Below are 24,508 nucleotides of genomic sequence, written 5' to 3'. Positions count from 1 at the left end.
TGACCCCTGCAGACTGGCATCACGTCGCCAACGCCTGCCTTTCAGGCAGCGACTACTTATTGTGGAAAGCTTATTATGATAATGCCGCTTTCGATGTGGCGGAAAGGAATGAGAGACAAATAGTGGGAGTTAATTTGCAGATGTTAAAAGGTACAGGTGATTATGAAAGTGTTCAGGCACAAGTTGCCCTCCCAGAAGCGGCGTTTGGGCAGGTAAATGCTTTAGCTTTGTGTGCCTGGAGAAAGCTTCCCACTCATGGAGAATTTACTGATGAAATTACCAAAATTAAACCGGGAAATGAGGAACCTTACCAAAATTTTGTCTCTAGATTAATGCAGGCAGTCAAACGGCAATTTGGAGATAGCGAGTCAGCTCAATTATTTACAAAACAATTGGCCTATGAAAATGCTAATACTAGTTTCCAGTCCATTCTCTGCCCATGGAGAAAAGCTTCCCTTTACAAGACCTTAGGAAAGTAAATGAATTATGGAAGTCATGGGACCACTGCAACCTGGTCTCCCTTCGCCTATTCTTGTTCCTCAGAATTGGGAATGACTAGTTATTGATTTGAAAGATTGCTTCTTTTCCATCCCCTTGGCACCTCAAGATTGCTGCAGGTTTGCCTTCAGTGTTCCTGCCACCAATTTTGACAGGTCTTTTGAGCGCTATGAGTGGACCGTTCTTCCTCAAGGTATGGCGAACAGCCCCACCTTGTGTCAGAAATTTGTTGCTTAAGTAATTGCGCCCCTCAGTGAGCGCTATCTGGATGTCCTTTTGCTACATTATATGGATGATCTCCTTTTGGCCGCTCCTTCCCCCGGCCTCCTACAGGAAGCCTTTCGGGATTTAAGCTACCTCCTTACAAATTCAAACTTAGTCATATCTCCTGACAAAGTCCAAAAGGTAACTCCTTTCCATTACTTGGGTCGCCTCATTGACTCCAATCAAGTGTCCTATAAGACTCCTGTCCTATCTACTGCCCATCTCAGTACACTGAATGATTTCCAAACGTTTTTGGGAGATATTAACTGGATCAGACCTAGCCTTAAATTAACTAGTGGTCAGCTTAAGCCTCTTTTTGATATGCTCAGAGGCCCCGCAGACCCAAAGTCTCCCCAGAACTTACTGATGAGGCTAAACATGCCTTGCAATTGGTGCAAGATGCTCTCTCTGAGCAAAAACTAAACCGTGTCACTACTGGAGTGCCTTGGTGTTTATGCATTTTACGCACCTCTTACACCCCCACAGGTCTTTTCTGGCAAAAGGGAGTCTTGGAGTGGCTCCACCTGTCTGCCGGTCGGCCTCGTATTGTCACTCCTTATCATGACTTAGTGTCTATGCTAATTGCCCAAGGCCACCTCAGGGCACTCACTCTCTCTGGCTCTGACCCACCTATTGTGATTGTTCCTTACAGCACCCAAGAACAATCGTGGTTGTGGTCATTTTCTGACTCATGGCAATTAGTTCTTGCAGGTGTCACAGGACAGCTTTCCTGCCACTATCCCAAAGACAAAATACTGCATTTTTATTCCAAATGTAATCTTATTTTCCCCAAGCCATGTTCTTTGCAGCCAATTTCTCAGGCCGCTTTGGCATTCACAGACAGTTACTCAAACGGACTTGCCGCTGAACAGATTGATGATGTTCCCTTTTCTTTCCAGACACCTGAAACTTCCACCCAAAGGGTGGAATTGCTTGCTGTTCAACACGTGCTCTGCACTTGTGGTCAGTCAGTTAATATATACTCTGACAGTCAATATGTAGTTAACCTGATCAGTCTGCTGGAGACAGTGCCCTTGTCATTTTCTGACAGTCCTGCTATAATACACCTACTTCTTCCTTTACAGCAGACCGTCCGCAAGTGGACTCAGCAATTCTTTATTGGTCACATTCGTGCACATACTGATTTACCCGGTCCTCTCTCTGCAGGCAACAGGCGTGCTGATGCTCTCACTTGCCCAGTCATAGCCCCTGCCCTTTCTCGTTACAACGGGCTGAGACGTCCCATGCCCTGCACCACCAGGGCTCCCGTAGCCTGCGGTTACAATTCCAGATCACCAGAGAACAGGTTCCTGCCATTGTTAAGCAATGCCCTGCTTGTGTGACTCACTTGCCTCAAACTGCACATACCGGAGTAAACCCTCGTGGCCTACAGCCTGGCCACATCTTTCAGATGGATGTCACCCATATTGCTTCCTTTGGTCATTTAAAATATGTGCATGTAACTATTGACACTTTTTCTCATTTCATAATAGCTTCAGCCCATACAGGAGAGGCAGTCAAAGACGTGACTGCTCATTGTCTACTCGTGTTCTCCAGCCTAGGTGCACCAAACATTTTGAAGACTGATCCTGCTCCAGCTTCCACCAGCTCTTCATTCCAAACCCTTTGTTCTCAATTCCAGGTGATTCATAAGACAGGAATTCCCTGTAATCCTCAAGGACAGGGAATTGTTGAATGTGCTCATTTCACCCTTAAAACTTTATTACTTAAACTAAATAATTCACCTCCTTCCTTTTGCAAGTCTCCACATGATGTACTTCGGTATGCTCTTTATGTTCTAAATTTTTTAACCCTTGATGCCGAGGGCCACTCAGCAGCTGATCGATTCTGGCACCCAAAGGACTCAGCCACACCTGTGGTGTTATGGAAAGATTTATTCTCTAATCAGTGGAATGGCCCTGACCCAGTGTTAGTTTGGGGCAGAGGTCACGTTTGTGTCTTTCCTAGATCTGCCCCCTCACCTATCTGGGTGCCCGAGTGACACGTCAAGCATGCCCCAAAGAAGACAGTCCTCTCCGAGACCAGTGACCATCCCTCTTCCTCGACTAACATCTCCCCGTCGGCCGTTCCCTCAGATGACTTCACCGAACTCCCTTCCCCTGAGAATCCGACGTCTACGCCTACGGAGGACGACATCCCTCCGTGTCCATCGCCAGCGGCACCAGCCGACGCCTCCTCAAGAAGTTCCAGTCCCAACCTGGACCCAGATGCGACACCCAGTGGCTGACGCATCACACATTGTCCATCAGCAAGGACATTCTCTTAATCCGGTTGCTCTATTTTTAGCCATGCTAGCCATTTTCTACGTTGGCACACACTGTGCCTACTTATGATTCTCCTGACGCCTTTTGGGCCTATGTTCCTGATCCTCCTTTACTCCGTCCTGTTACCTGGGATGATCCTACCTTTACTGTCTTCCTTAACGACATGTCAATATTTGGCACCCCTTCAGCCGCTCACATCTATCCTCAATCAGCAAACTACACCTTCTTTGGTCAATCCATTTCTCCTCCTATGTGTTTCCATGCTGCCAAGCTGTACTCTATGCCCTTTTACATAGAAGATCTACATTACACACCTGTATCTACTGCTCAGCCTTCACCCTCCTATTGCTTCAATTTAGGCATTCGCCGTTCCTTTGCTTATAGCGGCCTTGAAACTCTACCCAGAAATACTCCTCAATTTAATAGAAATTGGATTGCATCCTATATTGGACTCAGGGAATCGTTAGAAGTTACTCTTGCTCAACTGCCCATATATGACCAGCAACATTGCCATGTGACCAACAAATCGCTTGACCCCGCACCTGTCTGGCACTCTTGTCTTTCCCCATCAGCTCATGCTCTTCGTTCCCACCTTGTTACAGGGTTTCCTCTTTATGATTGGTCTGTACCCTCTCCTCGTCTTTCTGGTATCCATCGAAATGAGTCCCCCGGAGCATGGAACACTCCCCTGTATACCACAGCCTCTGGCAAAACCGATTCCTCTCTATGGAGGCTTTTCCTGGTTATTCATCCTACAGTTTACACAGGCCACGGAAGCAACGTTGATAAGCCTGTACAAACCTTCTCCATACGTTCATGCATAGCTGCTCCCTATGCCCTTCTACTAGGGCCAGTACCTTTTCAGGTTCAAAATGGTCATTATACTATTTCCTGCTTGAATTGCCTACTCACAAATTGTATTGATGCCCCATGTTCCCTGTTGACACAATTCTTGTTGTTCATCAGCCCCCTTACATTATGCTTCCTGTAAATATCCCAGGTCCTTGGTATGATGAGCATTCATACTCTCTGTTTTACAAAACCCAATCTCTGCTCCTTTGGCATCAAAAATGTTTCCTTGGTATACTCATTGCTGGATTTATAGCCATTGTGTCTGTGATAGCTTCTACAGCTACAGCTGCTGTTAGTCTTTCAAAATCCGTTAATACTGCTATATATGTGAATCACTTGGCAAAAAATGTTTCTATTGCTATGGGAACTCAAATGTCTATTGATGATAAGTTAGAAGCTAAACTGAATGCCTTAGAACAAACTGTAACCATCTTAGGGGACAAAGTGTATAACTTAGAAAATCGACTTCCACTTAGATGTCATGCTCACTATAAATATATATGTGTTGCCAGTGCTCCCTACAATGGTTCCCAGTGGCAGTGGCCACTTATTAAGGCCCATTTACAGGGCATCTGGTCTCATAACAATCTCTCTCTTGACATCTCACGTTTGCAGCAAGAAATTTCGGCCATTGACCTTTCTCGGTCACAATTACCTGATGACAATTCTATTGCTCACAGTTTTGTTGATGCCATGTCCTCTTGGATAAATCACTTTCATCTCCCTTCCTTTTCATCTCTGCTTGTCATTGCTGTTTGTGTTCTTATATTGCTAATGTGCCTGTCATGTGTCTTCCATCTCGTATTCTCCACCCTCCGAGAAATGCAACTGAAGGTGTTTGCACTTCATTTGCAAAGTAAAAAAGTGGGAGATGTGCAGCATTCGTGCCAAGGGCTTGAGACAGTTAGTGTGACTCGCCCCATCTTGGCTGCTGGACCTATCTGCACTCCCACCTCTCGAGGGCTGTCGAGCTGAGACAAAAGGCCTCGGGCTGAGTCACTGAGGCAAAAACAGAATACAAAGCAAAGGTCTGCGGTTTATGAGGACATTGTGCTGTCTGCTTTCATGTCCCCATCAGTCTCTGTGTAAGCAATAAACTTGCTACAATCGAGATGCCTAAGAGGGACAAGCGCCCCCTGCCCATACTTTCCCTGGAGCTAAGCCTTTGATCTACCTCCTGATGGAAACAGGTTTAACAAGCCACCTTAAGGGCACCATTGTTTGCTTGCACTGTGTATCTTTGAAAAACAAACTGCTTTGTAAACTATTATCACAAACCCCCTTAAACTGTTTTGTGAGCGGTTATCACAAGCCCCTGATCACTATTTTTATGGAGTTTCTATTTCCTTTCTGTTTACCCCTTTTTCTGCTGAGATAAAGTAAATGTAACAAGAAAAAAGATATAAAAGCTGTAACCCACAAGAATAAACTTGCTGCATTTTGACCATAAGATACGCAGACCTCCAGACTCCGCTTTCCTTTTTTCTTTCACTTCCACGAACTCTCTCCCTCAGGTTGAACGAGACATCTACGTTGGCGGTCTCGGGGACTTCCGCGGGTCGGTAGCCCCCCGGCAGGCGTGCCAGACCCCAACATAAAATGACAACTTCTATGCTGTAAGAATTTTACTACAGTGAATAAGGAATAAGCAGTGTTAAAGTTCTTCAGGCCTGGTGCAGTGGTCACGCCTGTAACCCCAGCACTTTGGGAGGCTGAGGTGGGCAGATCACCTGAAGTCAGGAGTTGGAGACCAGCCTGACCAACATGGTGAAACTCGTCTCTACTAAAAATTGAAAAATTAGCCGGGCATGGTGGCAGGCACCTGTTATCCCAGCTTCTCAAGAGGCTGAGGCAGGAGAATCACTTGGAGCTGGGAGGTGGAGGTTGCAGTGAGCCAAGATCGCACCATTGTACTCCAGCCTGGGCAATAAGAGTGAAACTCCATCTCAAAAAAAAAGAAGGGAGGGCATGGTGGCTCACGCCTGTCATCCCAGCACTTTGGGAGGCCAAAGCAGGCAGATCACAAGGTCAGGAATTCAAGACCAGCCTGGCCAACGGAGTGAAACCCCGTCCCTACTAAATACACAAAAATTAGCTGGGTGTGGTGGCTCGCACCTGTAGTCCCAGCTACTCGGAGGCTGAGGTGGGAGAACTGCTTGAACCTGGGAGGTGGAAGTTGTAGTGGGCCCAGACCATGCCATTGCATTCCAGCCTGGGCAATAGAGTAACACTCCATCTCAAAAAAAAAAAGAAAAAGAAAAAGAAAAAAAGTTCTTCAGGCTTAAGATGATGCAAGGTGATACAATGTGGAGTCTCAGATCTGCAAGATGGAAGAGTATAGGAAATGAGAAGTATGTTAGAAATTTTTATTTTCTATAAAACAGGTACAGCAAAAATAAGATATCAAGCTTATTTTTTTTTTTCACATCACATATGTAGATGTGAAACGTGGCAACAGTGGCGCAGGGGACTTGCGTGCACGGTGCATCTGAGAAACCCCTTTGCACACAGGTAAAGATGCAGCCCATGGCCTCCACCCAGCGTGCCTCTGGCCTGCTCCCAAGGCCAGCATCTGAACCTCTCACCAGGGGCTGGCATCACTCTACCTCACATACAGTGACAGGCACTGTGGGGGCTTCTCTAGTGGCGGTGGCAAAGACAGCTTGCTGGCTGGAGAGGGCTGGCTCCCCAAGCAGAAGGACGAGTGGAGGCTGGGAAGCCCATGCAGTAGAACAGGCCATTTCAGGCCGTGGGCCCCGCAGCCAGGACTCCCACCTAGCCCAGGTGGGTCTGGGGAGAGGCGGAATCCATCTGAAGCCATCTTTGCTTCCTGCTGCCTTGCAGACCCCACCCAGGCACCACCCTGTCCTATGCTCCCTCCTCGTCCTCCTCTCCCACTACAACTCTCCCAGCTGAACACTTAGCTAGAGTTTCTGCCTCTCTCCTTCCAGGTGGCCAGGAGTGGTCTGTAGACAGGCCAGTGGGCCACCATGAGAGCACTCTTGAGAGTGAATGGGATGAAATTTCCCCTCAGGGGTCTTGATGAGCAGTCATGCAGTGAACTAACCCTGTCGCGTTTCCCTCAAGACTCTTGTGGCCATTACCTCGTGATAGCTGGGGCTGGCCTGCTGGGCCACGACCAGCACATGTGGAGCACTGAGAACAGAAGATGTGTGTCCGCACGTGCTGAATTCATCTGTTGAAATCCTGAACATCAGTGTGATCGTATCAGGAAGTGGGGCCTCTGAAAGGAGGTTAGGTCATGAAAGTGGAGCCCTCATGAATGGGACTAGCGCCCTATAAGAAGCAACAGTGGGGCTGGGCGCCATGGCTCAGATCTGTAATCCCAGCACTTGGGGAGGCTGAGGTGGGCAGATCACAAGATCAGGAGTTTGGGACTATCCTGGCCAACATAGTGAACATTATTCTCTATTAAACATACAAAAATTAGCTAGGTGTGGTGGCATGCACCCATAGTCCGAGCTACTGGGGAGACTAAGGTAGGAGAATCGCTTGAACCTGAGACAGGGAGGTAGAAGTGAGCCGAGATTGTGCCATTGTGGTCCAGCCTGGGTGACAGAGCAAGATTTCGTCTAAAAAAACATTATCCAGGCATGGTGGCAGGTGCCTGTAGTCCCAGCTACTCGGGAGACTGAGGCAGGAGAATGGCTTAAACCAGGGACACAGAGGTTGCAGTGAGCCGAGATTTCGCCACTGCACTCCAGCCTGGGTGACAGAGCAGGACTCTTACCTCAAAAAAAAAAAAAAAAAAAAAAAAGCAGCACAGCAGCCACCAGAGACTAGCTGTCTTTTGCCCGCCATGTGATAACACAGCAAGATGACAGCTAGGCCAGGAGTGGTGGCTCATGCCTGCAAGCCCAGCACGTTGGAAGATCCAGGCAGGCAGATCGGTTGAACCCAGGAGTTCAAGACCAGCCTGGACAACATGGTGAAACCCCATCTCTATGAAAAATACCAAAAATCAGCTGGGCATGGTGCTGTGTACCTGTAGTCCCAACTAAGGAGGCTGAGGTGGGAGGACTGATTGAACTCAGGAGGTCGAGGCTGCAGTGAGCTGTGATCACGCCACAGCACTCCAGCCTGGGCAACAGAGCAAGATCCTGTGTCAAAAAAACATCAGCAAGAAAGAAAGGGAAAAAAAGGGTTGGGGGAGAGAGAGAGAAAGAGAAAGAAAAGAAAACAATGAACTGTGACTGTGTGTCTGTGTCACAGGGCAAACCGCCAAATTGGGGCTCAGGCCAGGAGGCCACATGGGTTCTTGAGTTAGCACAGGAAAGAATTTAAGAGAAGCCAACAGGGGGCGGGGGGCAGCCTGTACGTTTTCTAATCGACGCGGGGGCTGAACTGCAAACACCCTTGGGCAGTGTCTCTAACAGAAGGGTGGCTGCACAGGGGGCTGCTGGAGCCATTCAGGAGTATCCTGTTGCCCATTCATGTGAAGTGAACTTAGGTCACAAGAGAGTAACTCATTCCTTTCTACTAGTTCCAGAGGGCCCCTTCCCTCTCCTCCGGCGAGACCTGCTCCACAGGTTGCAGGCATCCATCTCCTTCTCAGCTTAGCAAGTTTGTCTCAAGTTAGGGGACACAGAGCCCCCTCCTGCTCAGCTCCTGCTGACTGCCCCCTATCAGAGGAATAGCTTAGTCTTGTCCTCACAGCTGAAAAAGGGCAAAACTAACCCTCTCCTACTAGATCTGCAAACTCTTTTTCCCCGGGTCTGGGCAGAATCAAATCCTCCAGGACTGGCAAAGCACCATCCGCTGGTAGTTGTAGAACTTGTGGCTACTGCCCTGCCTGTTCCGGTCAAGCAATATCCTATGAGCCAGCGGGTTAGAGGGGGAATCAGCCCCCACATTCAACGGCTCTTACAAGCCGATACACTTACACCTTGCCAGTCTGCTTGGAACACTCCATTCCCGCCAGTTCAGAGACCGGGGACAGATGATTGCAGGCCAGTGCAGGACTTACGGGAAGGTAACAAGTGGACAGTCTCGGTCCACCCAACTGTCCCTAACCCTTACACACTCTCAGCTGGCTCCCACCAGAACACACCGTGTACACTGTCCTGGGCTTGAAAAACGCTGTCTTCGCCATTCCTCGGGCTCCTAAGAGCCAACCTATTTTTGCTTTCGAAGCACAGAGGTAGAATCCCCCCTATTTTTGCTTTCGAATGCACAGAGGTAGAACTCCCCCACTCTTTTTGAGGAAACTTCAGCAGGACCTTGTGCTGTTCCAAGCCAGTCACCCTAACTGTGCTTTGCTTCAATTCGTGAACAACTTGCTATTGGCTACTGAAACTGCCGGAAGCTGCCTGCAACACACTAAGACTTCCTTCACCTCCTTCGGGAGCTCGGGTGCCAGGTCTCAGCCAAAAAGGCCCAGTTTGGTCTTTCTAGGGTCTCCTATCTGGGATGTGAACTAAACCAAGGGAAAAGAGCCCTCACCAGTGCTTGAAAGGAGGCCATGTTGTGGATCCCGACCCCCACCACCAAAAGACAGGAACATGAGTGCTCGGGGGCCACGGGATCCTGCCGCCTGTGGATGTTGGGGTTTGCTGAAATTGCCAAGCCTCTGTACACAGCTACAGGAGGAAGTGGCCCTTTAGTTTGGGCTGACACAGAAGAACAGGCCTTCCACAACTTAAAGAAGGCACTAACTGAGGCCCCTGCTTTACCATTTTACCTGTTTGTCCGTGAAAAGCAGGGAGTGGCTAAAGGTGTGCTCATTCAAACCTTGGGGCCTTGGCGATGCCCCGTGGCGTATCTGTCTAAAAGATTAGACCCTCTGGCCTGCAGGTGGCCAGGTTGTCTGCGAGCAGTGGCAACAACAGCAAGCCTAGTTCATGAGGCGGATAAGCTCACTCTGGGCCAGAATTTAACCCTCGCGGCACCGCATGCCACAGAGGCACTGCTGCGAGGTGCTCCTGGCAAGTGGATGTCTAATGCCCACATCCTGCAATATCAGAGTTTGCCGTCAGATCGGCCTCACTTAACTTTCTCCCCGACAAGGTGTTTAAATCCAGCTACTCTACTCCCTGATCCACACTTCACCACCCCTGTCCATGACCGCCAGGAATTACTAAAAACCACAGACAGGTACCGGATCTCCAGGACGCTCCTTTAAAAAAGGCGGATGCCACCGTGTTTACAGACGGTAGCAGTTTCCTTGAGCAAGGGGTGGGAAAAGCTGGTGTGGCTGCTGCCACGGAGACCGAGGTACTGTGGGCCCAGGCGCTGCCGGCTGGCACCTCCGCACAGAAGTCTGAGTTAATTGCCCTCACTCGAGCCCTCCGACAGGGTAAGGGCAAACGTGCTAACATCTACACTGACAGCCGATATGCCTTCGCTACTGTGCACCATCACGGGGCCATTTATCAGGAGCCGGGGCTACTCACTTCAGCAAGAAACGATTAAAAACAAGGCAGAGGGGCCGGGCGCGGTGGCTCAAACCTGCAATCCCAGCACTTTGGGAGGCCGAGGCGGGTGGATCATGAGGTTAAGAGATCGAGACAATCCTGGTCACCCTGGTGAAACCCCGTCTCTACTAAAAAAAAATACAAAACGTTAGCTGGGCATGGTGGCACGTGCCTGTAATCCCAGCTACTAGGGAGGCTGAGGCAGGAGAATTGCCTGAACCCAGGAGGCGGAGGTTGCGGTGAGCCGAGATCGCGCCATTGCACTCCAGCCTGGGTAACAAGAGGGAAACTCTGTCTCAAAAAAAAAAAAAAAAAAAAAAAAAACAAGGCAGAGATTTTACCCGTTCGAGGCTGTCTGGCTCCCCCTACAGGTGGCTGTGACTCATTGCAATGGACGTCAGAAGGAAAACAGGGCTGTTGCCCGGAGAAACCGAAAGGCAGATTCTGCAGCTGGGGAAGCTGCTGCTCTCCCGGTTACCCCATTAACTCTGCTTCCAGCCGTCTCTTTCCCACAGCCCGATCTACCCGACCACCCGACGAATTCCTCTGAAGAAGAGAAGCAAGCATCAGATCTTTAGGCCAGTAAAAATCAGGATGGATGGTGGATCCTCCCAGACTCCTGGATCCTCCTGTCCTGAGCCCTGGGAGAAGCGTTGGTCAGCCACCTCCGCTCTTCCACCCACCTGGGAGGAACGAAGCTAGCCCAGCTTCCAAGGAGCCACTTTACGTTTTCACACCTCCAGGACTTAACTACTCACGTGGCCTCCCAGTGCACAGCATGTGCCCAGATGAATGCCAGGCCACGTCCAAAGCTTGAATTGGGCCTTCGTCTCTGAGGATGTAGCCCAGGAGAAAGGTGGGAAGTTGACTTTACCGAGGTGAAGCCACACTGGGCACGGTACAGGTGCAGGGTCCTGGTGCTGGGAAACACCTTTTCCGGATGGACTGAGGCATTCGCCACCAAGCACAAAACCGCCTCTACGGGAGTTAAGTTTCTGCTCAGTGAAATCATCCCTCGATACAGGCTGCCTGCCACCAGAGGGTCTGACAACGGGCCAGCCTTCACCTTGTCCATAGTTCAATTGGTCAGCAGGGCATTACATATTCAATGGAAACTCCACTGTGCCTGTCGACTCCAGAGCTCTGGACAGGTAGAACCATGAATCGCACCTTAAAAAGTACTCTTACAAAATTAATTTTGGAGACTGGTGAAAATTGGATAAAGCTCCTTCCTTTAGCCCTTCTCAGAGTTAGATGCACCCCTTACCAGGCAGGATTTGCTCCTTTTGAATTCATGTATGGGAGGCCCCACCTGTCTCGCCTAAACTGAGGGACACCCAGATAGCGGAGCTATCCCCAGCTAACTTGTTACAGTACTTGCAGTCTCTCCGACAGGTTCAAGATACCATCCAGCTGCTCGTCTGGTTCCTGACTCCTACTCTGGTTCCTGACCTGATGGGCTCTGCCACCCCTTCCGTCCTGGTAACCTGGTGTACGTCAAAAGCCTCAAAAGGAAGCACTCATCCCTGCTTGGAAAGGACCTCACACCGCCATCCTCACCACACTGCAGCCCTAAAAGTTGACAGCATCCCTGCTTGAATTCACCAATCTCGCATCAAAAAGGCCAACAAAACCCAACAGTACGTGACTGGCTTGCGGCTCGGGTCTCACCCGTTGCGTCACCAGGACTGAACCTGGACCTCTCCTGTGCGTGTTAGTTCATATGCTTCCCCAGGTTTATGTGTTCAGCAGACCAGAGGGACAACTTCTTATCGCCCCGCCTGAACTGCACCCCAGGGTCCACCGGGATGCCCCGCTCCTAGTGCCCCTTCTGGCCGGCCTTAGTGTGGCTGGGTCAGCAGCAATGTGCACTGCCGCCCTGGTCTGAGGGGAAACTGGACGAATGTCCTTAACTCATCAAGTAGATGCTGACGTAAGAAATCTCCATCCGCCGTAAATACGCTGCATCCCAGGCACACTCCTTAGCTGAAGCCGTCCTTCAAAACCACCAAGGCCTGGACCTGGTGTTCCTCTCCCAAGGGGGTTTACGTGCAGCGTGAGGGGAGAGCTCTTGTTTTTATGCGAGCCAGTCTGGAGTCATAAAGGATACTCTTCAAACAGTTGGAAAAAATTTGGATAGACGCCAACAGGAGCCAGGGAAAAAGCACCCCATGGTACCAAAGCATGTTTAGCTGGAACCCTTGGCTGACCACCTTAATAACTGGATTGGCAGGACCTCTGCTCCTCCTCTTGTTGGGGTTAACTTTCGGGCCGTGTCTATTAAATTGGTTTATTGATTCTTTAAAACAGTGCGTAGCTTCCATTAAACTTATGTGCCTTAGACACATAACCAATATAACCCCATCACTGTAACTGAGGAATCAATGATTTGAATCCCCCAAAACACAAGTGGGAATGTGATAACTTGCTTTTTGTGAGCTTAGACTAACTCTTTTTTTTTTTTTTTTTTTTGAGACGGAGTTTCGCTCTTGTGACCCAGGCTGGGGTGCAATGGCGCAATCTCGGCTTACCACAACCTCCGCCTCCTGGGTTCAGGCAATTCTCCTGCCTCAGCCTCCTGAGTAGCTGGGATTACAGGCACGCGCCACCATGCCCAGCTAATTTTTTGTATTTTTTTTTTTTTTTTTTTTTTTTTTGCCAATCAGTTTGAGCTTATGAGGTTAGCCTTGAACTGATGACCCGCCTTCGCGAGCGCCATGACCTCCGGCGGGAGCCACTTTGGACCCCAATTTTTTGTATTTTTAGTAGAGACGGCGTCTCACCATGTTGACCAAGATGGTCTCGATCTCTTCACCTCATGATCCACCCGCCTCGGCCTCCCAAAGTGCTGGGATTACAGGCATGAGCCACTGCGCCCGGCCCTGACTCTCTCTTTCTTAGCTGAGAGCTGCTCAGGCCTCATGTTAGCTTGTTGAGCTGGGCAGACTCCATCTTAGCCCCTTCATTTTAGTTCTTCTCCTCGTTAGATATGCAGCTGTAGCCTGTAGCTGGGGCGGGATGACCCAGGTGCATCCCGGAGTGCATCTGCTGATAAGAGGCCGAGTCACGCGGCAGCAGCAGAGCCTGGGAGTGCGTCGAGTACCCAGAGCGCCCATGTCTGTAAGTGGTATGTGTTTATGGGAGCTCTAGCCTTTGCACCTGGTACTGTTCATTTCTCATGTCTCGTTTATCTGTTAACTGTTTGCTTACTCTGCTTCTGTGAAAAACTTGCTTCAGCTAGGTTCCCCCTCCCTTTTCAAACTAGGGTATAAGAAACCCCCAGACTCTTTCTTCGGGGCTGAGAGAATTTGGGGCATTAGCCACCTCTCAGTCACTGGCTAAACTAAAGGACTCATAATTCAGTCTCAGAGTGTGGCACATTCCTTAACTCGCTCAGGTATAACAAGGCGAATCATGTGTCTCGGAGGTAGGGGGCCCAGGGCTTTCAGGTAGCCCAGCAAGGGGAGCACCTAATGCGGCAGGGCTCTGCATATCTGTTAGAAACATCAAGGACATTAATGCTCATCTTCTGAGAAAAAGACTAACTGGGTGCAGAAGGAGAGCGTGAGAGTAGACGTGGAACAGGACCACTGAAGCACAGCATCATACAGAGATAGTTGAGCCCGCAGAGGTCTGCAGCCTCCTGACAGCGTCAGGCCCATCACAAGAGCGTGGAGAAGCGGAGTTTTCCCCTAACTTCCCCAGGAAGGAGACGTCTCGGCCATCATGGACATCTCCTCCCCTAGCTGGCTAAACAGCGGGGCTTTCCCAGCGCTGGCGCTGCCGCACGGCCAAGGCGCCCTCCAGGAGCCCTTATGCGGGCGTCACAGAGGGTTAAGAGCAGCCTGCCTTAGGATCACTTTGTTCACGATGTCACCTCAGCTCCATGCTTCATAACCCAATAGTCATTAGTAAAATTAAAGGTTGTATTGAGCATATATCTTTACAATTATAAGTAACTATAAGATTATATATGATTGTATAAAGGAATAACTACGTGCCTATATTTCTAATTCTTTTCTAAATCACTGTTTGTATGGGAACAGGCTGAGGCTTCAGACTGTTGCCACGGCAGTTGTGGCGTTTTCCCCCTACACAACTATATTAAGAAAGTAAAGGAATAGCCGGGTGTGGTGGCTCATGCCTGTAATCCCAGCACTTTGGGAGGCTGAGGTGGGTGGAGCAGAAGGTCGGGAGTTGGAGACCAGCCTGACCAACATGGTGAAACCCCATCTCTCTAAAAATACAAAAATTAGCCAGGTGTGGTGGTTCCTGACTGTAATCCCAGCTACTCAGGAGGCTGAGAGGCAAGAGAATTGCTGGAACCCAGGAGGCAGAGGTTGCAGTAAGCATGGATCATGCCACTGCACTCCAGCCTGGGCAGCAGAGCAAGACTCCGTCTCAAAAAAAAAAAAAAAAAAAAAAAAAAAGAGAGAGAGAGTAAAGGAATACACGGGTGTCTGTTGATAGCAGATGTTGGAAATAGATACTCGGTGCCATGAAGAAAAATCAGCCCTGAGACGAAGGATCTTCCAGCAATGCGATCTTTACCTCCTGGGCTGCAGGAAGGGCACCCTCACTAGCCGTCGTGCCACGAGAGTACCATGAACAAAGGAAAACACACAGATTTAATCCTTATGCATCTGGGGTCGTCCTTACTGCTGTGTCTGATCTCCATTGGCTGGAGCCAGACCTCACAATCTAAACTGAAACCCGATTGGCTAACAACTTAAAACTTTTCTAAACAGGTAAAAGCAATGTAGAGCAGGGACATTCCTGTGAGCACATCCAGCACAGATATCCTGGTTAAAGCACAAGGACGTAGAGTGTACTATGTGCATGTAAGCATGGCAGGTCTATCAGCTACATAGTTAGCTACAAAGTTATTAGCACAGTTATTCTTCAGAAAGAAAGGAGACTTTAGAAAGGAACTTTCCTACTTCCCACAACAGCGTGGCAGTGTGGGCTGCTTGGCTGACTCTTGTGATGATTATTTCTTGATTACGTGCTAAACCAGCAGAGGGTCACTCACGCGTTTTCCAGGAAAGGGGTGGGGAGTTCCTGGAATGCTTTCAGACCATGTAGAGTAACTTGCAGAAGACACCTGGTGTTTATTAACTGTCATGGTTTGGGTGGGAGTTTCCTGTAATACGCTAACATGTTGCAATTAGTGCATAGTGAGCAGTCAGGATGAGCAGAGGTCACACAGGTTGTGGCAGGTTCTGGCTGGCTTCTTTTCTGCAGCCTGTTTTATCGTGGGATCTTTGTGACCTGTATGTATCTTGTGAGACAAGTCCTGCTGAATTCCCATCTCATTGAAACCAGGAAGAGAACCCTCACCAACAACCCACCCGGGCTGGCGCTCTGTTCTCAGACTTTTAGCCGTCAGAACTATAAGAAATATTCATTATCTAAGCCACTGATTTTTTTTTTTTTTTTAGACCAAGTTTTGCTCTCATCACTCAGGCTGAAGTGCAATGGCGTGATCTCAGGTCGCTCAACCTCTGCCTCTCGGGTTCAAGTAATTCTCGTGCCTCAGCCTCTCAAGTAGCTGGGACTACAGGCGCCTGCCACCATACCTGGGTAATTTTTGTACTTTCAGTAGAGATGGGGTTTCACCATGTTGGCCAGGCTGGTCTTGAACTCCTGACCTCAGGTGATCCCCCTGCCTCAGTCTCCCAATGTGCTGGGATTACAGGCGTGAGCCACTACACCCAGCCATCAGCCACTGATTCTCTGGTGATTTGTCAACAGCAGCTCATGCTGACTCAGGCCCCAGTTTCCTACCACTGACCCTCTTGTCAGCAGTCATCCACACAACATGTCGGCCTGCTGACCGCCTCCTGACTGCCAGCCAGTGGACCCAGATGGCAACGCGGGCACCAGGAGTTGAGCCATATCAGATGAATGAAGTCCCACGATTATCAGCAAATCAGTGGATGTGGTCTTAGGCTGCTGCATGTTAGAGTGATTTGCTACACAGCAAAAACTCATGTATTCATGGGTACTAGCGTGGTGGAAGAGGCGCTGGGGATAGCCACAGGAGACAGACCAATGCCGGCGGTAGGAGTGAGTTCCTGGTGGAGCCCCACGACCAAGCGGCAGACAGCCTGGAAGCCAAGCTACAGGTTAAATCCTCGGACGGGTTCGAGAACTTGTCTTCCTGTCTGGAGTGCTTTCCTTTGATTGACCCCCACCCTTCACCTGTGCCTGCTTACACCTACCCTTTCCTGACTGGCTTTCTACCGTGTTGTGCCCACCTTTCAGTGGTGCCTTCATTTTAGCCTCTCTTTTCATGCCCACAAACCAGTCAGCACGCTCTCCCCTGTTCTGAGCCCATAAAAGCCTGGGACCCAGCCACAGTGGGAGAGAAACCACCCCAGCATCATCTGCTCTCCAATGACAGCTATTCCATTGTTCAATACAATTATTCTCCATCCTCTTCGCTCTTTTGTTTTTTTGTTTGTTTTTTGAGATGGAGTTTCGCTCTTGTTACCCAGGCTGGAGTGCAATGGCGCGATCTCGGCTCACCACAACCTCCGCCTCCTGGGTTCAGGCAATTCTCCTGCCTCAGCCTCCTGAGTGGCTGGGATTACAGTCACGTGCCACCATGCCCAGCTAATTTTATGTATTTTTAGTAGACACGGGGTTTCACCATGTTGACCAGGATGGTCTCGATCTCTTGACCTCGTGATCCACCCGCCTCGGCCTCCCAAAGTGCTGGGAGGCTTGAGCCACCGCGCCGGGCTTTTTAAACTTTTTGTTGTTGTTGTTAATCAATGAGAGCTTGTTATATTGCTCAGGTTGGCCTTGAACTCACGGCCTCGCCTCCTCAAGCGCCAGGACAACTGGCCGGAGCCACCGCGGCCCCCACCCTTCACGCTCTGTTGGGGTTTTGTTGTTGTTGTTGTTGTTGTTCGTTTGACACCAAGTCTTGCTCTGTCTCCCAGGCTGGAGTGCAGTGGCGCAATTTCAGCTGACTGTAACCTCCACCTCCTGTGTTCAAGCAATTCTCCTGCAAATCAGCCTCCCAAGTAGCTGAGACTACAGGCGCCTGCCACCACACCCAGCTGACTTCTGTATTTTTTGAGATGGAGTGTCTGTCACCCAGGCTGGAATGCAGTGGTGCGATCTCAGCTCACTACAACCTTCATGTTAAATACAGTGAGCTCCAAGTTTCTCTTCAAAGAATCATTATGTCAGTATGTTCAGCTCTCTCTGTTTTTGTTCTCCATTTTAAAGTTTAACTTCCTGGTTCTCTTCACCCCCTGCCTCTAGTTTCAGTAAACACTGTCCTGCCAGTTCTAATCAGGAGTTCATCTCTGTTCCCCTGGTCACCTGCTCCATCCTGACTCATCCTGGTCACCTGTTTTGACCAGAGTCACCTTTAGTTACCTGTTTCATAACCGCCCTCCCCACCAGACTACTCACCCAGCCACTCTGGATCGTACCCCTGCTCCCTTTAAAATAGCCAATCAGAATTAGCTTAGACTGTGTGGGCCACCCCTAGCCAATAGGGGAATGACACAGAATAGGGGTGACCCCCGTCAGGAATAAGAACCTCTTGTTCAGGTGTGCTCTCTCACCATTGTGCCACCTGTGAGATTCACCCATCTATAGAAGTAAATTGCCTTGCTGAGAAAATTCTTTGAGCACTAGTTCTTCTATTTTTAGTTCTTTTTTTTTAATTAACATTTTTGCAGGATGTTGATAAAAGAGCACTAGTTCTTTTCAGCACTGAGAAACAAGCATTTCTTTCTAACATCTGTGTCCTGGGTTCAAGTGATTCTCTTGCCTTGACCTCCTGAGTAACTGGCATTACAGATGCACACCTCCACACCTGGAGATATATATATATATATATATATATATATATATATATATACAGGTTTTCACCATATCGGCCAGGCTGGTCTTGAACCCTTGACCTCAAGTGATCCTCCCACCTCAGCCTCCCAGGCCTGAGCCACTGTGCCCAGTCCTTCTTCACTATTTGATTGTTGACATGCACTCATTCTTCTTGGATGCAGAAAAAGAGCCTTGGGCCCACTGAACATGGTACAGAGGAGGCTGTAACACCATGGCCCTGTGCCCTCTGTGACAGAAATGGCAGTGGACTTGAGCCAGCCCTGAAGTCGAGGGCCAGGGCAAGATAAGGGTGTGGCCAGCTGGGTGTCTTGGGCTGGCAAAAGTGATTGAGGAAAGTTCTGCATCATTTGGGTAGGAACAGGTGTCTGCCAGCCATGATCAGTGCCACACAATGCCCCCTGTGCCCTCTATTGTGGAGGGAGAAAGTGGAAGTGGGAGAAAAATGCTCTAGAGGTTCAGTGGGTCCCCCATATCCCATTCCCCAAACCCCTCACTGCAAGGCCCTTAGACCTCTGGGCTGGGACCCTTGGGAGAAAGTGGTTTTTTTTTTCTAGATGGGGTCTCACTCTGTCACCCAGGCTGGAGTGCAATGGTGCAATCTGAGTTCACTGCAACCTCAGCCTCCCAGGTTCAAGCGATTCTCCTGCCTCAGCCTCCTGAGTAGCTGGCATCACGGGTGCATGCCCCTGCATAATTTTTGTATTTGTATTCTTTTTTTTTTTGAGACAGAGTCTCGTTCTGTTGCCAGGCGCCAGGCTGAGTGCAGTGCCGTGATCTTGGCTCACTGCAACCTCCACCTCCCTGGTTCAAGCAATTCTCCTGCCTCAGCCTGCTGAGTAGCTGGGACTACAGGCGCACACCACCACGTCCACCTAATTTTTGTATTTTTAGTAGCAACAGGGTTTCACCATGTTGGTCAGGATAGTCTGGATGTCTTGACCTCGTGATCCACCCGCCTTGGCCTCCCAAAGTGCTGGGATTACAGGCGTGAGCCACTGCACTCAGCCAAGGAAGTGTGTTCTCTTGGTCTCCTCTTCCTGAGGTCAGGCACTGCCATCAGGCTCTCCAGGACCAGGATGGGCGGAGGGTGTTGTGGGAAGTAGAAAATTTCCTTTTTAAAGTTTCCTTTCTTGAAATCATAAATGTGCTAATAACTTTGTAAAGCCCTATCCTGTGGAGCTGTTAGACCTGCCACACTTACAAGCACGCAGCACATTCTACGTCCTTGTATTTTAAGTAAGATATCTGTGCTGGACGTGCTCACAGGCAGGTCCCAGCTCTCTATTGCTTTTACCTGTTTAGAAAAGTTTTAAGTTATTAGCCAATCGGGTTTTAGTTTAGGTTGTGAGATCTGGCTCCAACCAATGGCGATCAGACACAGCAGTAGGGCAACCCCAAATGCATAAGGGATAAATGTGTGTGTTTTCCTTGGTTCATTGTACTCTTGTGGCATGATGGCTGGCGAGGGTGCCCTTCCTGCAGCCCAGGAAGTAAAGATTGTGTTGCTGGAAGATCCTTTGTCTCAGGGCTGATTTTTCATTGCATCACTGAGTATCTCTTTCCAACAGGTGTGAATCTCTACATGCCAGGCTTCCATGGGCACTGAGCTCTGGGCAAAGCACAGGGGCTCCACCTCCATGGAAAGCACTCCCCACCCCCAACATAACGCGTGGATCCTGGCAATCACAGCTTCTTCTAGCGAATAAAGAGAGGCAGAGGCTCAGAAGGTCAGAAGCCGGGGCGGCGGGGGCGGGCACACTTCTGTGTCACCCTCCCTCAAGCCCAGCCAAACCTGCCCAGGGAAGACACTCCTTCCAGAGCCAGGGAGGAAAGGACCAGCCTCAGAGCAGGGACTCCAGAAAGAGACAGGGTGGGAGGGGTGTGCCAGGGAGGAGTGCTGGGAGGCAAGGCCTGGGTTCCCTACTGGCAGTGACTGTCCCTTAACTCCATTGCCCCTGCCCCAGGACACGGTGTGAGCCATGGGGTGCCCGGGAGCTGCTGGGGTTGGTTCTCTTCTGCCACCTGCCTCTCCTCACTCTTGGGGCACCTCTGAACCGGACACCCCCTCCCGCTGGGCCCCCATCACCACAATCTGCCCCACATGGGCTCGGCAGTCCAGAGCCCTTCAGAGGGGCAGGTATGCAGGGGATGGGAGGAGCAGCAAAGGGGGTGCTGTGAAGAGGTGGGGTGGGGGAGGGGGGAAGGCAGGGAGGGGGAGGGGGAAAAGCGGGTGGGGTGAGGAAGAGGAGGAAGGGGAGTGTGAAGGGAGGAGTGTGGGGGGAGGGAAGGGGCAGAACAGAGAAGCCATCCAGGGGTGAGGCTGCAAGGTCATGGTGCGGGCTTCCCTGTGTCATGGTGAACCCCAAGTTTCTCTTCAAAGAATCAGTATGTCAGCATGTTCAGCTCTCTTATTAATTCTCTATTTTAAAGTTTAACTTCCTTGTAATTCCAGTAAAGATTTCTAAAAAATTAGAACCTCCTCCACCAGTTCTAATCAATAGTTCACAGCTGCTCCCCCTTCCCCCACTTCATCCTGGTCACCTGCTCTGACACTCCGGTAACCCCATAACCGTCCTTCCTGCTAAAACACCCACCCTGCCACTCCGGCTCAGACCCGTGCTCTTTTTAAGATAGGCCATTAGGATTAGCGCAGCTCGTGCGGTCTAACCCTGGCCAATAGGGGACGACACGGCAGCAGGGAGGACCCCCGTCAGGCCTAAGGGCCCTTCCCACCTTGTCCAAGCCTGCGGCGGCCACTGTTGCATCCAAGCCAAACCCTTCTGTAGAAGTAAACTGCCTTGCTGAGAGGACATATCTTGGAGTGCTATTTCTTTTGTGGCCTCGAAATTTTACTTATAACAACTCGGGGGGCTCCTGAGGGATTCACGGTTCTCCTCCGGGCGGGTCCTGGCCTCTCTCTCGTGAGGACATGTGTCCTCTGCTTCATTTTACAGCAGCCTCATGGGTAAGGGGTCGAGACCTGTCCGGTGTGAGGAACAAGCCCTGTCCCTCAGCAATTCGGAAAGAGAAATGACGGTCCTAGGGATACTGCCACGAGTCAGCGACTCTGCACAGACCAAGGGAAGAAGCCGCGGGACCCGTAAAGCGTTTCCGTGGTGGTCAGGACCAAGGTGAAGAAGCCGGGGGTGGGGGGCAGTAATCTATTACTTGTTCAGGACACACCAAGGCAAGAAGAGCCCCGTCGGGGCGGCTCGCAGGTTAAAGAGGTAAGACATCTCCAGTAGGGGGGCGGGGATTGAACCTCACACAAGCCTCCAATGGGGGGGGTGTCAAGACATTTCCGGCAAGGGAAATTGAGCCTCACCCCAAAAATGGGGAAAATGAGAGAGAGAGCAATGGAGAAAAAGACATTGAGAACTTCCCTTTCCCTCTTCTCGGGGGAAAAAAGAGCTGTGATCCGTACAGCTACTGTGGGAGCCAGGAACCTGAACACCCCCCACCCCCCGCCACAAGCCAAACGTTCCTACAGCGGATCAAAGATTTCCCACCCAAGACCCCTGGCGGGACAATAGCAGCCCACCGACAAGACATGCAGGACAGCACGCTGGGCCAGGTCCTGAGGACCCTCGGGCAAGGAATGTTGGAACTTTTTTGTCACTAACAATTGGCCAAATATCAACAAGAAAGAAAAAATAAATAAATAGAGAACTAGAAAGATAAACCTGCAAAAGAGCTTCTAAAAGAGAGTTCAAGAGGGCGTGAAACTGTTAAAAGGTAAACAGGGGTCTGCACAGTCTGCCAGGAGGAGTCAACCTGGCAGCAGGTCGGGCGATGCTGGTGGCCTGGCGAATCCGTCCTGCCCCACTCCTCCCTCCCCACCCCTCCACAACTGCCCCTTCTCCTCCTAGGAGGGCGTGGGCTCCACCACTCCCATGGACAGTGTGAGGCTAGGAGTGGCCCCAGCTCGCGGGCCAGGTCTTCCTGAAGTCGGGTTGCTTGGGAATGCAGCCCAAGCGGGTGGTAAACCCCATCTAAGGCTAAATACCTGCAGCAGACGGATAGTCAACGAGTACCGTAAGGGTAAGTTGAAAAGAACTTTGAAGAAAGAGAGAGAGAAAAAGCAAAGCCTAGAGGAGAGGGAAAGACCAACAGAAGGAACAGAGGAAGTCAGAGAGACAGAGTCAAAGAGAAAAGAAGAGCTAGAAGTAGTGAAGAGAAAGCAATGTGTCCTCTTCTTTTAAAAGCCAGGGTAAATTTAAGACTTATAATTGGCCGGGCACGGTGGCTCACGCCTGTAATCCCAGCACTTTGGGAGGCCGAGGCGGGTGGATCACGAGGTCAAGAGATCGAGACCATCCTGGTCAACATGGTGAAACCCCGTCTCTACTAAAAATACAAAAAATTAACTGGGCATGGTGGCGCGTGCCTGTAATCCCAGCTACTCAGGAGGCTGAGGCAGAAGAATTGCCGGAACCCAGGAGGCGGAGGTTGCGGTGAGCCGACATCGCGCCATTGCACTCCAGCCTGGGTAACAAGAGCGAAACTCCGTCTCAAAAAAAAAAAAAGAATTATAATTGATCATTGAAGTTCTTCTCCGTAATGGGCTTCTTAAACCCTGTTGTTCCCAGTCCTCATGCTGCCACAATCACCAGTACTTTACAGTAATAGGCTTAAACGATGCCTTCTGGGCTTGTCCGTTGGCAGAAAACAGCCTTTGAGTGAAGACCCTCACTCTGGTGGAAAATAGCAAACCGATGGATAGTCTTATCCCAAGGGTTGCAGAGGTTCCGTCTAGGGATAGACTCTTACGGCCTAAAAATAAAGCCCTTATACAAAAGCTCACACAAGACAGGCTAAACCCCCTCATTTGGCAATGACCAGAAATCCAGCAGGTGGAAAGGTTTCCTCCTTAAGGAGACATTTCATCTTTTTGTCAGCATAAACAAGGGCATAGTCTAACAAATACTGGTCCAGGCCGGGCACAGTGACTCACGCCTGTAATCCCAGAACTTTGGGAGGCTGAGGCGGGCAGATCACTTGAAGTCAGGGGTTCAAGACCAGCCTGGCCCACATCATGAAACTCCGCCTTTAAAAAAAAAAAAAAAGAAGAATACTGGCCCAAAGGCACGGAGACCACTGACAACTGTGGCCTTCCTGTCAAAAATCCTTAACCCAGTAACCTGCAGGCGGCCCAAATGCAGGACAGGACTTATTTCTGAAGTTTGCCAAAAGTAAACAGTGTAACGTGTATCATCCTAACTTCTGATCTCATGGCCTTAGGCAGTCTGGTCCACAGACATGAAAGAAGTTTGTTTTGGAAAAGAACAGTTATTGTCTTTGACAAAAAGAAAAACTACAATTTATGTAAAAAAGAATCTTTTTTTTTTTTTCCCAGGAACATGTGCACTTTATTGAACATAACTGTGGAAAAGTGTGTGAGGGAAAAAGGCTGATACAGGATCGGCTGGGGGCAGGGCGAGGAATGGAAGCTGGAGTACGTGGGAGAGCCCCTGGCCGGGATGATTCCTCTGATCTACTGATAGGCTTGCAGAATCAGTATTGGGATGATGATTAGCAGAATGGTCGTGATGATACCCAAAATCAGGGCCCAGATGTTCAGGCACTTGGCGGTGGAGGCGTACGCCTGGGCCCCGGTCATGTCGCCAACCATCTTCCTGTCCCTAGACTTCACGGAGTAGGCGAACGCTATGAAGCCCAGGCAGCAGGAGTTCATGAAGAGGGTGTTGAACAGGGACCAGACGACGTGGTCGGGCACGGAGGTCTCACTTCGGATGTGGATCACGGTGGATGTCGGGGGCGCAGGGTTGTGGGGCGCCCCCAGCGCAGCCACCTCATGTTCCTCCTTCAGCATCTCATAGTTCGGGGGACGACTGGTGCTGGCGGGAGTGAAGAAGGTTTGGACCGTGTGGTTCATGGTGTCCAGGGAAGACTCATAAAAAAGAATCTTTAATGGTAAATTCTTGTGCTGAAATAGAATAACTGGCTGATTAAAGAAAGGGACGTTTACAGGTCAGAAAGTTGAAGATTGTCTATGAAAGTCGTGAAAATGTTACCAAAGGGAATTTATACAAGAAATGTTGTATAATTTAAAAGCAATTAGGCCTCTGTGGGAAGGAAGTTGCCCAGGTGCCGCGGCAAGAGACTGAAGGCACAGTCTGTCCCAGCGTAATAAATAACTATTAGTCAGTTACAGAATGAAGCATTTACGGATTACTTAGTTATAGAAATGACACCATGGCCGGGCACGGTGGCTCACGCCTGTAATCCCAGCACTTTGGGAGGCTGAGGCGGGTGGATCACGAGGTCAAGAGATCGAGACCATCC

At 50.0% G+C, this 24,508-nt stretch overlaps 1 pseudogene; it reads right to left on the bottom strand.

The window, feature by feature from the left end:
- Positions 1 to 23,570: 23,570 nt before the first annotated feature.
- Positions 23,571 to 24,116, bottom strand: LOC100412785 (interferon-induced transmembrane protein 3 pseudogene; annotated as a pseudogene).
- Between the last annotated feature and the right edge of the window lie 392 nt (positions 24,117 to 24,508).

Source organism: Callithrix jacchus, chromosome 16 (assembly GCF_049354715.1).
Source record: "Callithrix jacchus isolate 240 chromosome 16, calJac240_pri, whole genome shotgun sequence".
Taxonomy (NCBI): Eukaryota; Metazoa; Chordata; class Mammalia; order Primates; family Cebidae; genus Callithrix; species Callithrix jacchus.
This window is presented reverse-complemented; position numbering and strand designations above follow the sequence as displayed.